At 43.8% G+C, this 19,028-nt stretch overlaps 2 protein-coding genes across 7 annotated transcripts in view; one reads left to right on the forward strand and one right to left on the reverse strand.

Moving 5' to 3' along the window:
* Positions 1-19,028, forward strand: part of LOC121269041 (abl interactor 1-like) — a 246,053-nt gene that overhangs the window by 60,253 nt on the left and 166,772 nt on the right. The window lies entirely within an intron of this gene.
* Positions 1-19,028, reverse strand: part of LOC121269040 (acyl-CoA-binding domain-containing protein 5-like) — a 152,861-nt gene that overhangs the window by 20,252 nt on the left and 113,581 nt on the right. For 4 of the 6 annotated variants that reach the window (XM_041173437.1, XM_041173436.1, XM_041173438.1 and 1 more), the window contains one exon: positions 3,890-4,411. The exons of the other annotated variants lie outside the window; for them this stretch is intronic. The gene's annotated coding sequence lies outside the window, so the exon portion shown is untranslated. Of the gene's footprint in view, positions 1-3,889; positions 4,412-19,028 lie in introns of those variants that run through there. 6 annotated transcript variants of the gene reach the window in all.

Raw genomic sequence — 19,028 nt, forward strand, 5'->3', positions numbered from 1 at the left:
TGGTAAATAAAGTCCTCTTGGTTAGTTTGGCAAGGTTGTCATCCACTGAGGTCACTGGGAAGATCTCATGTTCTACTGATCTGTTTAGTTGGGTTAAATCCATGTAGATTCTTACAGAGCCATTTGTCTGTGAGACCATAACGATTCCTGAGCACCATTTTATTGGCATGGTGACTGGTGAGATAACCCCTTGCTGCTGCATATTTTCAATTTCACCCTTGGCTTTATCCAATAGTGGGTGAGGGACTTTCCTCAGTGTAAAGAGGCAAATTGGTTTACCATCAGCTCGTATAGTGATATGGTACTCAATCTTTACCTTCCCTAGGCTTGTAAATAATTTTTCATTTTGAAATGTTCTGCTGTAGTTCTTATCAGCAACTTCATCTACTTTATAGGTTAATTTCAGTTTTAGGCATGGCTTTCTTTTATTAAATTTAGCCCTCTCTAATATTAAATTCTGACGGATGCTGAAATAAGAGTCAAAAGCTTTCAGGACTTCTTCATAAGAAGTTGAAGTCTCATCAACCCCCTGCCTTGCTATTACATCATCAGCAATCGATCCTACTGCATAAAGTAATGAACTGACCCTGTCTTTTTGACCTTTGAAGCAGTTCTGTACCTTGTGAACTTTTTTCTCCAGTTGCCCTAGTTCTGGGCCTGTTGCGAGCCTTCTGCGCTCTGAAATGGTTCCAGAAGTGGTAGTGTGGATTCTATGCTTCTGCTGAGATCTGGAATTGTTCCTGCTCCTGTGCTGCTTCAGACCTGTGTTCACTGCTGTCCCGTCTCTGGGTCTGTGTCTTAGATTGTATCTGCTGCTCCTGTGATATTCTGACGTCTTGGTGAGTCTTATATTTTTTTTTCTTTTGTCCTTCCTTCGTGAATCTCTTCTTGAAAGTCCTGTATCTTCTTTTTAAAGCTCACTGTCACCATGTTTCGTTGTGCGGCTGGGGTTCTGATGGGGATTTTGGGGATTGTCTATTCTCCCTAAGTATGTTGCTTGAGTCTGTAGTTTCTCAAAACCATTACTCTTTATTTACACAAAGTATTTACACGTTTGAACCTCTACCCGAGGTTGGAGCTTCTCCTCCTTCCAGATCTCTTTTACTTTTCAGTCATGTCATCTGACATCATTATTACATAAGCATCATGTATGCTTCTGATGTTAAGCCTTTACTCTACAAACATGGCAGCCAAGAGGCACGCAGCAAACATCCAATAAACAGCAGTGTGATAACGACCGGATGATGTTTTTGTGATGTTGAATGAAGGGTAAATATTGGCCAGGACACCGGGGATAACTTCCCTGCGCTTCTTCAAAATAGTGCCATGGAATCTTTTGCATCCACCCAAGCAGGAAGATGGGGCCTTGCTTTCCCATCTCATCTGAAAGACAGTGTAGTGCTCCCACAGTACTGCACTGGAGTGTCAACCTTGATTTTTGTGCTCAAGCCCTGGAGTAGAACTTGAACCTGGAACCTTGTGACTTAGAGGTGAGTGTGTTACCAACTGAGCCACAGCTGACAATTAAGAAATGTAGTTGAAAGTTTGCAAGAGATGGGGGTAAACTTTGAGGCTACTTGTCAGAAACATGGCAGGAAATGAGTTACAACTCCAGGAACATGCTAGAGCAATGAGAAAATTGGCTGAGGGAGGAACATTGACCAGGACACCAGGAGAAACTCTCCCCTATTTGATAGTTCCCGCTGAATCTTTAGCACCTGTTTAAATCATTACAAACAGGCAGAGAAAGAATGACATAAAAACAAAAAACTGTGGATGCTGGAAATCCAAAACAAAAACAGAATTACCTGGAAAAACTCAGCAGGTCTGGCAGCATTGGCGGAGAAGAAAAGAGTTGACGTTTCGAGTCCTCATGACCCTTCAACAGAACTAGGAAAGAATGACACTATCTTGCTACTGCGTTGGAGCATTAATCTAGATTGAAGTTAAACCTTGACATAGGAATTGAACCCACAATATTCTGACTCAGAGGCAACTTGTCAACTGCCTAAATGTACACCTAATATTACCTTCAAGAAAGATTGTTAATTGTGCAGAGGATTTATTTCAGCTGAATGGTGCATGCTAACATCACCCACTTTAATAAAGCTTTATGTCAATGTCCCACTTCTTTCCTTTTTATATATGGCATCTGTAAGCATACTGTGTCATTATGACTTTAAGTATCAAAACATATGCTATATGCATATGAGTTAATTCTCACACATTATATGAGCTAATTCTCACATAATTGAATTCAATAATTGAAGGTCAAGCCAAAGAACAGATTCATTTGTACCAAAGTGGGAGCAAATTATTACCTGGATTAAGAAAAAAGAATGGGCAGCCTTTATTAACATCCTATCACCATTCCTAAGCATAGAGTCATGGGGCATAATCTTCTGTTTGGCGAGCGGAGCCCGCTCGCCGACGTGTGAAATGACGCAGGGTGATGTCGGGCATGCGTCCTGATGTCACCCCGTGTCCTTTACATTTTCAGTTCGGTGGGTACCCAGCCGAATCAGCTGCACGCCCGCCAAACTGTCAAAGGCTTATTAAGGCCATTAAAAAAGTAATTAACATGGTTAATGGACCTGCCCGTCCAACCTTAAGGCCGGGAGACCAGGCGGGCTTCGGAAAGAACATGAAACCTCATCCACGGGCGGGATGAGGTTTCATGAGGGTATTAAAATTTTTACAAAATGTTTCAATAAAATAAATTGACATGTCCCAGCTCATGTGACAGTGGCACAAGAGTGGACATGTCAATAATTTTTTTCCCCTTCCTTACTGAAACTTTCAAACCTGAACCGATCTCCAAGGCAGCACTTTGCCTCACGGAGATCTGCGCATGCATGAAAGAGCGCACTCCCAGCTCAGGGAATTACCCCCACACCTATACCTGGCGGATGTCATGCTGGGCAGGCCTTAATTGGCCCACCCACATAAAATGGCAGCACGCCCCCGACTGGGGGAGCCGATTGGGAACCCACCCACCCGTGCCCGCTCCCACACAACCACCCCCCACCCCCCCCACCCTCCCCGCCCCGACCCCGACAGGGCGGAGGGGGAAGATCCTGCCCAATGAGTTTTACCGCACCGAAAAAGGCCCCTCAGCCCATCGTGTCCCCGCAGCCTTGTATGCTATGGCGTTTCAAGTGTTCGTCTAAATACTTCTTAAATGCTGTGAAGGTTCCCACTTCTACCACCCCTTCAGGCAGTGAGTTCCAGATAACCCCCTACCCTCTGGGTGAAAAATGTTTTCCTCAAACTCCCCCTAAGCTTCTTGCCCCTTACCTTAAATCTGTGCCCCCTGGTTATTGATCCCTCCATTAAGGGGGAAAGTTTCTTCCCATCTACCCTAACAATGCCCTTCATAATTTTGTCCACCTCAATCTGGTATCCTCTCAGCCTTCTGTGCTCTAAGGAAAACAACCCCAGCCTATCTAGTCTCTCTTCGTAGCTGTAACGCTCCAGCCCAGGCAACATCCTGATGAATCTCCTCTGCACTCTCTCCAGCATAATCACATCCATAGCCAGATGCAAATTGCAAGAAACCCACCTCTACTGCATCAAGGAGCCAACATTCTGGCCTCTCTTAAGATGGTCAATTTGGTGCCAAATTATATGCTGTGGCCCTATTCTTCTTACCAAGATGTCTAAGACTTGCTAAACTCATTTCACGCAGTAACCCGTACAATTAGCAGATCGGGGCTAGTTTGATCCCATCAACTAGACTAGATTCAAACTCAATGATGAGGGCTGAAAGATCAGTGTATTCACCCACTAGGCCATTCAACAGTGAGCTCTATACTTCCTCAACACGTGTCAAATATAGCCCTTCCTCTCCAAATAGGAACCAAGAAATCAGTCACTTGTAAGAAAAATGTAACCAATTAAATGTTTAATAGAAGGACTACTTTTTAAAGTTCTATTTTATTATTTACACATTTTAAAATATGAAATTAATTTATTTTAAAACAACTTATTTTGCAAGCGCTATGTTACTTCTGGAATAACGGAAGATATTGAAACAATGTACTTTCATTCATAGTATTGAAAATTTCATCTTTATATTAGAATTTTGTAAATGCTATGAAACAGCCATTACTCATACACAGTTTAGTATCTATGTTATTGCAATCGATACAAGCACAGAATTTCTAATGTTTTATATCTGCATAGATTTGTTTCCTAATGTATTAATGTATTTGGTTTCATTGCCGTAAAGCATTAACTTCAACACGGATTTTTGAGTAGGTTTTGTTCATCTTGGATCTTTCCATTATTGTTCTTCTGTGGCACAACAGCTATTTGAGTAATGTGTGTTGATTGTATTCACTCAGGGATAATATTATATGCAAATTGTGGCAATGATGTCACCCCATGGGAGAAACATATCAATTAAATTCTGAAAAAAAAACAAAGATTAATCCTTAGCATTGTAATATTTAAAGACAGTCCTGCATTTATATAGCGCTTTTCTCTACCACTGCCATCCCAAAGCACTTTAGAGTCAATAAGACAGTTTTTGAAGTTTAGGCACAATGTAGGAAACACAGTTGCCAATTTGCACACAGCAAGCTCCCACAAACAGCGATGTGACAATGACTAGACAATCTGTCCTTTGAGGGATAAATATTGGCCAATGAGCCTGGGACACTATTCTTCAAGTAGTGTCATGAGTTATTTTATATCTTATTTTACATCCAGCTGAGGGGCAGACAGGCCCTCGGTTTAACATCTCGACTGAAAGATGGCACCTCTGCACAGTCGTGAAGTGGGCCCTGCTGGTATTGGTTGATGAAACTTCGGGAGGATGAAATTTCCTGAGTCCACCTCCAGTGCTGGAAGTACAGTGGGGTGGGACTTCCAGTTGCCAAAACAGTCATATCCTTATGACAGGACCATTATCATAAAAGGTTTGCATCAAGCAATGCTTCTTGGGTGTTCACTCCACAAGCAGAAGGATCAGGAAATTCAGAGTGGCACCAAAATATTCCAAGCGGTTGTCAGTTTTAAACTTACTGCTTTCCAGAGGAATTTAAAGAAAAGACACTGAGCTCCATGCAAGCTGTTTTCAGTCATATGCAAGTGTCTCCTGAAGATGTACTTTCCACGGAGCAGATCTAGTGAGATTTCTGGTGTCATTCTCACCTTATACAATGATGGCAATGCCGGGGAAGGAGGGGTCAGCAACAAAAACCTCCACTCATCATCTATTTTCCATTTGGAATTTTTGCAGTGGAGAACAAGTTGGACATCTGGCGGAACTGGGTCCTGAGCTGAACCCAAATTACCGTCCACCCTATCTGGAGGATGCCACCATCCTCCCCTCACAGACCCAGGAATTTATGGGCCTGACTGTTATCACAATGGTAAGGCCAATTGAAAATAAGAGTTTATATAAGTAGATTCATCAATTTTAAATCCAGGTTGGGGGGGGTGGAATTCAAAGGATTTTTAATCAACAAATCATCCAGAGAGGTTAAACAATCAATGTAGAAAACCTTTGTGGGAGGGAAAATGTCAGGGTGGTAAAATGAGCAGCTACGACACTGAGCCAGCCAGCAGGCAAGGCATGGGTGGGTTTGGGGCTGGTGGAGGGGGAGAGTGTGGCAGGGAAGTGATCATAGAAAGTTGGGGGGAGGGTGGGATATGCTATGAACAATTCAGAGTTTTTGTGGGGGCATTCAGGGGCTCACTCTGGGCTCAAAATAAAAAAAACTGAAAGCTTCCTATATTGTTTCAGTGGCCTGCAATGGTTTTTTTTAAAGAACCGCTGGCTCGCCCACTCAATGGGTGGAACTGTCCCAGATTTGCACTAGGTGCAGTAATGGATGGGGAGAATGACGTTTTACCCGCTGGCCGCAATGGTGGCTTCTCAAGTTGTAACGCCACAAACCAGCTGCATCAATTATGCATTCCCGGGAAACATGCCATTTCGATGGCGGGCAGGCTTTCATTTGCCCATCACGCCATCACCTCACTGCTTCATCATGCCAGATGCCACATTTAAAAGTGCAGCTGCATTGCACACCTCTCAGTGCTCCCAGTCCAGGACTGCTGCACAAAAAGACAGGATGGCCCCAAAAGGTAAAAAGACTGCAGCTCCCCAGTTTAGGGGCATGTCCTTTGAGCGTCTTTTGGACACAGTGGAGGCCCACCGTGATGTCCTCTACCCCGGTTCTGACCGCAGGAACCCCATACCACCCCAACACCCCCCCCCCCCCCCCAAGATACCTTTGCTTCCCCCTTCCAACCTCAGCCCTCCCCAACCCTCCTGACACCTCTTCCTCTCCCAGTCGATCCTCGACCTTCCTATCCCAAACTGTCAGGAAGTTATAATAATTTTCATAATGTTATTGGAATTTATTGTAGAGTAATAGTGGGGCCTGTGTGTGTGTGTGTGTGTGTGGGGGGGGGGGGGGGGGGGGGGGGGGGGGGCTTAATTGAATTAAAGTCAGCTGGTCTGAAGACTTTGATGCTTCAGAAGATAAGTTAGGTTTGAAATGCTAAGCAGGTAAACATGGGGTAAGTTTTAGAATTGAAGGTGTAAAGGGAAGATTTGCATTTTTTAATAAATCAGACTAGCTTGAATTAAAAAAGGGAATGAAATGTTTCACATAGCCAGGAGAAGTTAAGAAATGGTGTGCCTATTTTTCCCAAAGATTACTAGTAAAATTGTTACCTTGATAGATTTTTATTATTAGAGAGGGAAAAGTCCAATGACATAGTGAAACAATGGGAATTTGCATTCAAAGGGGTAAATATGTATAAAGAGAGAAGGCTGTGTGTAAGGGCAGGCACTCTAAGATCTAACAAATGTGAAAAGCCTCCAGCATTTAAGCCTTAAGCTGTTGTCTACAAAGAACTGAAGTTAAGAAAACTCACTTTGAATTCGACTATTCAGGGTGTTGTGTATTACTTTACCTGGGTCTTTTAAAATTGATGTGTCTCACTGTTGCCTTAGCGGAGGTGTAACTGGAGTTTAGATGTTATAGTAGTAATTTGTAGATCTAGGTATGTGCTTAAAATAATTTCTTCTATTAATAAAGGTTTAATTTAGTTTTACAAGAAACCTATAAGACGCGGTGGTCTTATTACTACTGAATTCAAGGCAAGCATCTCGAAATAAATACAAATTGCAAAACAGTTGTTTCAAGTTTCCCTATGGGATTTGAGCAGTTTGGCATTTAATATCTGCCTGCCATAACACAAACACAGCTGGACCTTCCTCTCCACCTCCTCAAGCAGGCCCTCAATGCTGACTTTTGATTGAGCTGCTTTGTAGCAGAACCATGTCTATGAGAATCCATTCAGCATGCCATGGACCTTCCTCCAGTGTGCCGTTGCTGTCGGGCTCCAGCATCTTCTGCTCCTCAGATGTCTGCGATGTGAGCAAGACCCTGGTGGTAAATCCCGACTTCTGCACGTCACACTTGTCAAGACATGCAAGACATGTTCTATACCAGCGTGCAATCACACCGACATGGAATGACGATTCAGTGGATGGGAAGGGGCGGGGGGGGGGGGGGGGGGGGGGGGGGTGGGCGCAGGGCGGTGGGGTGTGTGAGGGATGATTCCGGCAGGCTGGCCTTATAATGATATGCGGATATATGACAATGAAGTTCCTGGAGTCCAACGGCAAGAAGTGTGGCCCACCATCGATGGGCCGAGCGAATGATCGCAAAATGGTTTCGCAACGTTGTGAAACTGATTTCCGGCCTTCTTGCCATATTGTCTACTCGCCCCACCAAGCACCCCAATGCCAGCGGGCACGGAAAGTTCTGCCCATTACTTAGTACAATTGGCTGAAATGTTTTCAATTGGGGACCCTGAATTGCATATATGTGCTGAATAACATTGTTTTAGGCAGGCTACTCGCTTATTTCCTACTAAAAATTGGAGAATTGCATCAGGCCAGCATTGGGCACTAACTGGGTGGCAGAGAGTCTCTAATTGGGCAGGCCAATGAGTCTCACGTCAGTGGTAGGGAAACTATTGGAGAAAATTCTGAAGGAGAGAATCTATCTCCTCTTGGAGAGGTAAGGTTTGATCAGGGATAGTCAGCATGGCTTTGTCAGAGGGAGATCATGCGTAACAAATTTGATTGAATTTTTTGAGGAGGTGACCAGGTGTGTAGATAAGGGTAGTGCAGTTGATGTGGTCTATTTGGACTTCAGCAAAGCCTTTGACAAGGTCCCACACGGAAGAAGTATAAAGAGGGCAAATGCACATGGGATACAGGGTAATTTGATATGGTGGATTCAAAATTGGCTTAGTTGTAGGAGACAGAGGGTGATGACAGAAGGATGCTTTAGAGACTGGAAGCCAGTGTCCAGTGGCGTACCACAGGGATCTGTGCTCGGTCCCCTATTATTTGTCATTTATATAAACAACATAGATGACTGTGGGGGGTAGGATTAGTAAGTTTGTGGATGACACACAGATTGGCCGGGTGGTTAACAGTGAGGTTGAGTGTCTTGGGCTACAGGAAGATATAGACAGGATGGTCAAATGGGCAGATAAGTGGCAGATGGAATTTAACCCTGAAAAGTGAGAGGTGATACACTTTGGAAGGAGTAATTTGACAAGGAAGTATTCAATGAATGGCATGACACTAGGCAGCTCTGAGGAACAAAAGGACCTTGGCGTGTGTGTCCATAGATCTCTGAAGGCAGAGGGGCATGTTAGTGGGGTGGTGAAAAAGGCATATGGGACACTTGCCTTTATCAATTGAGGCATAGATTACAAAGGTAGGGAGGTCATGTTGGAGTTGTATAGAACCTTGGTGAGGCCACAGCTGGAGTACTGTGTGCAGTTCTGGTCACCACATTATAGGAAGGATGTGATTACACTGGAGGGGGTGCGGAGGAGATTCACCAGGATGTTGCGTGGGATGAAAGATTTAAGTTGTGAAGAGAGGTTGCATAGACTTGGGTTGTTTTCGTTGGAGCAGAGAAGACTGAGGGGCAACCTGATCGAGGTGTACAAGATTATGAGGGGCATGGACAGGTTGGATAGGGAGCAGCTGTTCCCCTTAGTTGAAGGGTCAGTCAGGAGGGGATATAAGTTCAAGGTGAGGGGCAGGAGGTCTAGGGGGGATGTGAGGAAAAACATTTTTACCCAGAGGGTGGTGATGGTCTGGAATGCACTGCCTGGGAGGGTGGTGGGTTGGTGGAGGCGAGTTGCCTCACATCCTTTAAAAAGTACCTGCATGAGCACTTGGCACATCATAACATTCAAGGCTATGGGCCAAGTGCTGGTAAATGGGATTAGGTAGGTAGGTCAGGTGCTTCTCACGTTGCGGTGCAGACTCGATGGGCCGAAGGGTCTCTTTCTGCACTGTGAGATTCTGTGAAAAGTGCTTCCTCATTCTTCAATTGCTGGCCACCCATTTTCAGGTGAGGAAGAGACAGCTGAAAATCACCCTTTTTTCTCCCACCAAAGCTGACACTCCAGTGCAGCATTGAGGGAGTGCTGAACTGTCGGAGGCGCTGCCTTTTGGACAAGTCGTTGAACCGAAGCCCCATCTGCCTGCTCGGTGGATGTAAAAACTCCCATGGCGCTATCTCAAAGAAGAACAGTAGAGTTATCCCTGGTGTCCTGACCAATATTCACCCATCAATCAACAACACTAAAAACAGATTATTTAGTCATTATCAAATTGCTGCTGGTGGGAACTTGCTGTGCGCAAATTGTCTGCCACATTTCCCACATTACAACAGTGACTACACTTCAAAAGTGCTTCATTGGCTGTAAAGTGCTGTGATTGGTGATCGCGAAAAGTACTACCTAAATCCAAGTCTCTTTGTTTACACCTTCTCCCACTAAACTGTTTCCTTCTACAATCCCTGCAACAATGGATCTGCTCAGTAGCCTTGTCCATGTCCCTCTCCACTCAACATAATCTCTCTCTCTCTCTCTGTCATGGCCTGATCTAAAAGGATGTCTCTCTCCCTCTGATCCACCTTCCATACTCTTACTTTTAAAATCTCACTTACTTCATAAAAACAAAGGGCAATAAAAAGCCATTTACCTCATTGAATCTAGTCCTTCAGTGCAGCTTGCCCTCTGGTCTGCCAACTCACTCAGTCTAATTGCTAGGGGATGGGTGTTCTTTTAAGTTTATGTTACTCCTAAAATAATGGGGCTCAAAAGCATTTATAATTGACATTCACAGAGCACTAAGAATACAGCAAAAACTATTCTTGACAATAATTACACATTAAGAGTATACTTACTGCAATACGTTGCAAATTCACTGGAGAATTTGCACATGACTGTTCTTGAGTTTGAGGAGTTCATGTCTGATCAAACTTCACTGAACTCTGAGACAACTCTCTCCTTTTATTTATTTTACTAATTATATGTCCTTTGGCGATATTAGTCTGTAATATGCATATGCATCTTGAAGCCACCACTGGTTATAGCTGTTGCTTATTTTTTTTGAAGCTATTATACTGAACCTCCAAAGTGGTTGGATGGGAGATTATGAAGTATGGGGAGATAGGTGGAGGTAATTGTGCTGATAATGTGTGATTATTATCAATAATACTTATCACTATGTTCTTAATGCCCTGTGAATGTCAATGATAAATGCTTTACGCCTAATTATTTTGAGTAGTAACAAACTTATAAGTAAGAACACCCATCCCTTGGCAATTAGATGGAGTAAGTTGAACAGAGGACAAGCTTCATTGAAGTACTAGATTTAATGTAGCCAGAGTCAAGGATGTTCAAAGGCTAAGAGGAGCATTAGGATTTTTGCTGAAGAAAAATTGTTGGACCCTATTTTTGGGACTTTATCTGTTCCACGTGATGTTCAGTGCTGTATAATAGGTGGGCTACATCACATCCCAGATACATCCAGGAGCTATTTGTGAACTTGTGTTTTTGCTAGAATAGATTTGGAGGGAAATTACTGAAATTGGATCAAACCTTTTTGCCCAATGGGACTGGCAAATGAGAAAAAAAGAGAACTCACTTAACCAATTAGAAAAGGAACATTAACAGACATACGAATGATGACAATCAACAGATACAACAAATCTTAAGGTTTTAGAGGAAAGCTGGGATTAGAACGTTAGGATGGCCATGGCTAACAAAATGGTAGGGCAGCCTCTTTTATCTATTTTTGTTCCTGTGCATGTTGACACCCTAATGATGAAATCACTGTATAAACTTCATACCATAGTCTTGCATTTTTGGGTGTCAATCTCCTCAATTTCTCACACTTGCTAACATTGATAAGAAGATATCCGTTAGTAATATTTTAACCAACATGAAATAGCTGTTCTTGAAGTCCAAACTCAAGATGTCAGAATGTACAGTATTTTTTGTGCACATTTTATTCTGTGCAACTAAACATAAAATATGTGAAAGCTGCAAAACATGTATCATTAGGAATTAATGTTATCATCCACATAATATTCCAAAAGCACTTTAACTAGCCTGTTTGGCATAGGTCTTATGTAAACAGACACTGGACTACTAAACATGGGTCAACTTTCTGAGTTGTAAAGTGTTCAAATGCTTCCTTTCCACCCTTTCCGCTCCTCCCCCACCCCATACAAGCAAACCTGTGTTATTAGAAGTGAACACATTAATGGCATACATCACAATTCTAAAAAAATCTTTAATTCGCTGGTATAAATGATCATTCTAATCTTTAGAAGCTGCAGATTTTAGTAGAGCAAGAATTCATAGGTGTGGGTTATGTTCTTTTCCATCCTGTATGTCTTTCCCCCAATGTGTTCAAACACCCTAAATCCAGTCAGATCAAGAAAAGTCGACATGCAACAAAACAGTGCAGCTGGGTCACAGAGGCTATATTTTCAGAGCAACAACTTTTCACATCTTTTTACATTAACTATTATTGAATATTGTCCCATTTCCTGTGCTACATTCCTCCACTGGCCCACATTGATTTTTTTTAAAAAACTCCACAAATGCAATCAACCTTAATTTATACATTTTAATACAATTCTGGATCACTGAATCCAAATGCCTCAGGCTGCTGATGCAAGACACTTCAAAGAGTAGCATTCCCTTCCACTCTCTCTCTAGCCAAAGTCATGAAATTGCAATTTCTGAAAATTCAATATTGGCATCTCTGCTGAGCTGCTGGTAATGAAGTAGTTGCTGAAATGCAGTCAGCATTTCCATATTAGAGGCAAGTCCACTACTTTTGTACAAGCTGGAGTGGAATTGTTTCTACGGCAGAGGCTTGAGAGAAAAGGATATCTGATGTAAAATTATTTCAGATCTATAGGTAGCAGTCCAGCATTCTGAACCACTTCCCATTCACTATTACACAAAATTCTTGATGTGAGCTTAGCATAAAACTACAAATAGAATGTCACACAATTTTACTCCGTTTCAGCACAGTAACTGCATCCAAGTTTCACCTGGAGACAGCCAGCCATTGCTGAAATTTAATCATATCTGCCTATAATACTTGTTTATTCAAAATGTTTTGTTGCCATGGTAAAGTGCCATGTTTATCATGATTATACACTAAAGTAGACAATGATGTAATGATATGATCATGCTATTCATAGTGTCTGGAACTACAATTTTAATCATACTTTTAATAAAAAACTAAAGTTCAAAGAAAACATTTAGAATGTTTGCACCATAGTCAATACTTTTGCAATGTGGCCCAACATAATTCTAGAAACCTTGATCTTTCTATATGCCTGATTCTAGTAAACATTCATCAAATTAAATACATATTCATTTACATTAAATAACATTTTGACATTTTAAACCAACAAATCCAGACATGAAACTGAGTAAAGCCTCCAAGGATTTGGTAGTTACCGATTTAATATTACTGGTTTATAAAATACAGTTGCCATGAACATATAAATAGACAAACATTTCCAGCTTGTTCCCTTTGTTGTAAAATCAGTTGAAGTGTCGACATAGAGACCGGGATGATTGTGACTTTACTTCCTAAAAAAGTTAGTTACTGTTCCAGTGCTTGCAGGTTTATCCATTGAACTTTTCAGCTATAAACCTGCCCTAAGTAAGTTCTTTGGTCTCCTGGTCTGAATTTCGTTTAAGTCACCAATCCATTAAAAACATATTTTCCCTGAAATTCCATCCCCACTGTCTCTCCCTGCCCAGACCATGACATTACTTTTACTGGGATTCTAATCCATGGGTATCACCAGTCTTATGGAATCAACTCCCCCCCATTCTCCAGGTTTCAGTGTAGATATCAGGATTCAGCAGACCACTTGAATGCGGAGTTCATCATACCCAAGCCCAATTGTATCCTCTCTCATCAACTACACAAATAAATATTCCAGCTATTGCCGCACTGGAAATATTTCGATATTCCTAGATTGGGTCTGGGAATTTCCGATCTATGATCCTGCACAGGTGGACAACTAGTATTTCATGAGCTGCATGGCGCTCTTCCATAGCTGAAGTGTAGCTCTTTGAAGGTCGTTACATAAAATAAAGGCATCAAAATAATAATGGCCAGGGATTGAGTTTTTAAAAAATAATCTTTCATGGCTTGTGAACATCACTGGCAAGGCCAGCGTTTGTTGCGCATCCCTAATTGCCCTTGAAAAGACAGTGGTGAGCCATCTTCTTGAACTGCAGCTCATCTGGTGTAGGTACACTCACAGTGTTGTTAGGAAGACAGTTTCAGGTTTTTGACCCAGCGACAGTAAAGGAACAAAGTCAGAAACTTGCAAGTGGTGGTGTTCCCATGCATTTACTGCCCAGTTCTTTTAGGTGGTAGAGTTCGTGGGTTTTGGAGGTGCTGTTGAAGGAGCCTTGGTGAGTTGCTGCAGTGCATCTTGTACATACTGCTGCCACTGTGCATCGGTGATAAAGTGAGTGATTGTTTAAGGTGGTGGATGTGGTACCGATCAAGCAGCCTGCTCTGATCTGGATGGTGTCAAGCTTCTTGAGTATTGTTGGAGCTGCACTCATCCAGGCAAGTGAAGGGTATTCCTTTACATTCCTGACTTGTGACTTGTAGATGGTGGACTGGCTTTGGAGAGTCGGGAATTGAGTTACTTGCTGCAGAACTCCCAGCTTCTGACCTGCCCTATAGTCTCAGTATTTATATAGATATTACTGGATGCTGTTTATTTACTGGTTAGCAGTATATAGGTTTTATTGCATTTAAATTATATCATTTTTCTGAGGTGCAAATGTGATGAGGCAGTAGACCCTCGTATTGCACTCGTCAGGCAGGCTCGGCAGGGGCGGACAGGAGCAGTTGGGAAGCCGACCACCGCCTGCGATTGGAGCCTGACCGTGATTTCATGCTGGCAGTCCAATTAAGGCCTGCCCAGCGTGAAACGCATGCTGCAGCGCTCAGCGCTGCCTGTGTGCGGGGAGGGAGGGAGGGGGAAGGGGGAGGGGGAGAGGGGGGAGGAGGAGGGGGATGAGCGGGGAACTTCGTGCCGGTGCGCACAGGAAAAGCTCCCTGAGGCACAGAGCTGCCTCAGGGAAATTGGAGATTTTTTAAGAATTAAAAATAAAGAGTTTTAAATTGTTCGAAAACATGTCCCCTCATGCAACTCTGCCACATGAGCAGGGACATGTTATTAATGAAATGTTTAAGTTTTGATTACATTTTTAATTGCTACTGGAAACCTCACCCTGCCCGTGGATGAGGTTTCCTAAAAAATCCAAAGACCGCTTGGCCTTTTCTCCTGCCCGCCAACTGTCAGGTTGGACAGGCAGTGAAAAATTGAATTCAATTGGGACTTTAATGGCCGTAATATTCCTGTGAATTGTTGGCTGGTGTGCTGCTGACTCCTGCGCCTGCGCGCCGACAAAAATATCGCATGTCATTTTACACAAGTTCGGGTCGGTCAGGTGCCCACCCAACAAGCTAAAATTTCTGGCCCGAGAGTGTCAGCGTTGTATGGAATGCCAGCGCACTCTGGTTGACTGTCTCTTTTGCTTACTTGCTGAGACTTGTTCCAACCTCCCTTTTTCAAAGCCCATCTTGGGCCTGGCTGCAGCACATGCTGCGCTGGGAAATCACTTGTTTTCACCCTTCGAAGTGCCTATGCACAGAAGTCAGCACTCTATGTGCTATATATAGTGGCCGGAATTATCCGGCCCCTCCTCCCAGGGGGATCTTCCAGTCCTGCCGAAGTCGATGGACATTTGAATGGCTCGCCACATCCGCCGCTAGGGAACCCACTGTGGCGGGGCTGGAAATCCTGGCCAGTGAGTTTAACTCAGCTTTTGCATTAGCATCAGAGGTTTCCAACCAATCAGTGCAGGCGAGCATGATCATGACTCGCACCTGACTGTGCAAGCCTCACTGCTTAAAGGGACGCCCATGGGGTCAGACTGGATCCCAATCTGTAAATGTCAGGACAGAGAGCAGTGGCAAATAGAGTTTAACCTGAGAAGTGTGAGGTGATGCATTTTGGGAGGACTAACACAGCAAGGGAATACACAATTAATGGGTGGACCGTAGGAAGTACAGGGGATCAGAGGGACCTTGGTGTACATGTCCACAGATCTCTGACGGCAGCAGCACAGGTAGATAAGGTGGTTAAGAAGGCATGTAGGATACTTGCCTTTTTTAGCCGAGGTATAGAATATAAGAGCAGAGAGGTTATGCTGGAGTTGTATAAAATGCTAGTTAGGCCGCAGCTGGATTACTGTGTGCAGTTCTGGTCGCCACACTATAGGAAGGATGTGATTGCACTAGAGAGGATGCAGAGGAGGTTCACCAGGATGTTGCCTGGGCTGGAGCGTTTCAGCTATGAGGAGAGACTTAATGGGATAGGGTTGTTTTCCTTAGAGCAGAGAAGGCTGAAGGGGGACCTGTATAGAGGTATACAAAATTATGAGGGGCATAGATAGGGTAGATAGGAAGAAACATTTCCCCTTAGCGGGGATCACTAATCAGGGGATATAGATTTAAGGTAAAGGGCTGGAGGTTTAGAGGGGATTTGAGGAAACATTTTTCACCCAGAGAGTGGTTGGAATCTGGAACACACTGCCTGAGGGGGTGGTAGAGACAAGGACCCGCACAACATTTAAGAAGTATTTAGATGAGCACTTGAAACGCCATTGCATACAGAAATACAGGCCAAGTGCTGGAAAATGGGATTAGAATAGATAAGTGCTTGATGGCCGGCATAGACATGATGGGCCTAAGGGCCTGTTTCTGTGCTGTATAACTATGACTCTATGATTCATGCACACCCTCCACCAGCTCAGATACACACACCTTGGCGAGGTCTCACAGCAGGTTGTCACAGGATGAGCCACACATCAGAAATAAAAAGTTGTTGGAGACGGAAAAGCAGCGGAGAGCCATTAAACTCTACTCAGTGGGATGCAGGTGCTGTGCCTCAGGGGGTCACCCTCAGTCTTCTTGTGCAGCAGCAGTAAATGTGTGATGTTCTGTAAGCATTTCCAGAGGCATTGCACAACATTGGGAAGAAACTGGAGGAGTCTTTCCCCGTCTGAGTGCCACGCCATGTCAGGCCTTTGCACAAACCTCCACCTGCAAGGAATGTTAGATCCACCATGCAAAAGTGTGCATGCTTGCCCCTCACCAATAACCTGTACACAGTCTGCCAGTTTGCGTAGGATGGAGGAAAGCCTCATCTTGGCCATTAGCACCTCGCTAAAGTGCAGCAAAGTGCTAGCCAGTCCTCGGCTAGCAGGAACGTGCGGGTGAGCTACGAGAGGGAAGCTAGAGAAAGGGCACATGGAAGTGGGAACTCTGCTCAAGGGCACTTCCACTCCTCCCCCCTCGTCAGCTACCCTCAGTCAGAGATCCACATGTAGCCTCGTGTCTGAACGGCTGAGTCTGCCCCCTACTCCTGCAAGTGGGCAGTCCTTGGCAGGACCCTCATAGGCTCTAAAGCATCTTGTCCATGAGCATCTGAGCAGGGAAATGAGCAGTCTACCTCTAGCTCTGCTGAAGCCACAGAGGTTGCAGCACCATGTAGGAGTAATAATAAAAGTAAAACAAAGACTTTGTGGTTTCACAAAGGAAATCACTAAGGCATTTAAACATCTGTTAAATGTATAAAATTTATTGTCAATGTTAATGCACCATAAAGTCTCCATTGACTTGCGATCTCCATTGTTGACTCTTGCCTGCCCAGTGACCACAAACGTTGAGAAAAATGATATGATGAAAGTAGAAGACTCCCAGTGGGTGTCAGTTAGATAAATTATTGACTGCAGGAATGCCTTTTGTTTAGTTGGCTAGGACGGGAGGGTGTGGTGGTTTGTGGGGCAGTGAGTTCAGCATTGGTGTGCCATATGACTTCACTTCAGGTTAGCTGAATCATGTCTGTTGTGGCTTTCTGCAGGCTTAGGTAGCTTTGCTACTGATGAGGCCATTCTAAATGTGAAGGACCTCGGAACTGCTGGATTCCCGCATGTGCAGAGAGTCATGAACAGCACATATGGCAATCAAGGCACCTTCAGATTAACCAGCAGTATTTGTCAATGTAAATGGATTCCACTCCATCGATGCTCAGCTGGTATGTAACCTCCCGCAGATCATCATGCACGTCTCTGCAAGATATTCAGAAAGCAGCCATGCTGCTTTCATTCTGCGCCACAGCTCCCACAGATATTTGCACCTCCAAGCAAGGTCAGTGGATAGCTCCATGGAGACAAGGGGTACCCTCTCAGTACGTGGCTGCTGACACCCATGAGAAGTCCTACAAATGATGCACAGGAAAGATGTAAGGGAAACTGTAGTGCTGAGAAAGCCACTGTGATGCCAAAGATGTGATTCAGGTGTCTGGGCAGATTTGATGTGTACCAACAAGGGTGACCAGAATGGTAGTGTCTGCTGTGCCTTGCACAACATTGCTCTTTAGGGAGGAGGAAGGTGAAGACTGCTCTGCATCTTCAGAGGAGGAGCAGGAGCCTGATGTCGAATGCAGAAAGCTAATCCTCTGCTGATATTCCCTGGTGTTGAAGATATCATTGCCTGAGGGTTGGAACTTTTGAACAGCAAGTGGCCCAGGAGAAGGCTGCTGCTGATCTTGCTGTTGATGGTGTTTCTGGTACTGCCCCTCTTATTCTTCACTAGAAATCCAAGGTAGAGCTGCAAAAGCTGCTACCATGACGCTGTGAAGGCTGGCAGTTGAGAAGTGCAGATCGTAGCCACAGAAGTCCAAGGTAACAAGAATGACCTCCAAAGTCTTGGAAATCACCTCCAAAGCAGTAAATGCACACTCCCAGACAAATCCTTTGAGCAATAGTCTTTCACTTAGGTGAAGAGGCAACTGTCAAAGTTCAGTATTTAAAAGCTTTCCAACCTGTCAATTTTAGAACCTGTTGATTCCCACTTTACTCTCACTTTGTTGATCCCGGAGAGTTTTAGGCAGCCTGTGTGCTCGTAGCTAAAGTCAGAATCCATGGTTGATTCACAGTCAATTGGCTTTTTTGATATTTAAATTGCTGGGCAACCTGTCCCATGGGGACTTCCTGTGTGCTTAGAGTGATGCCCCAGTTAAACATGGAAGTCAGCAGTTTCCTGTCGCCGTCTAGACACGCTAGCATTTTTTGATCTTTTAACCTTCGCAAGCACTGACACCTGCTCCACCACCCTGCCCCTTTGCAGGTTAAAATGCACTCCACTCGTATCCAATGTTTGCTGTAAGCTGTGTGAGTATATAGCAATGCAGCATTCCAGTGGTCAAACAGGCTGCACACAAGAAGAGACCCCTTTAAGATGTGTACATGTGCGGCCTCTTAAAGTGATCATGCACAGTAATGGAAAATTAGAGGAAACATTGCTCACACCCACAAATTTTAATTATTACTAAAATTGGTAATAATTTAATGTTGACACTATTACAAATCTTAAACTATTGTTGAATGGCTATTCAATGGCAGCCTTCATTAGAATGCTATGCAGTCAAGGCAGCTTGTCAGGAAAGAAGTGCTAATTGACTTTCATGTTAAATGGACAGATATAAATAGTATTTGCATTTATACAGTGCTTTATCACATCAAAATGTGTCAAGGTCTGCTTTGATGTCTGATAC

This window comes from Carcharodon carcharias, chromosome 23, assembly GCF_017639515.1.
Source record: "Carcharodon carcharias isolate sCarCar2 chromosome 23, sCarCar2.pri, whole genome shotgun sequence".
In the NCBI taxonomy this organism is placed as follows: domain Eukaryota; kingdom Metazoa; phylum Chordata; class Chondrichthyes; order Lamniformes; family Lamnidae; genus Carcharodon; species Carcharodon carcharias.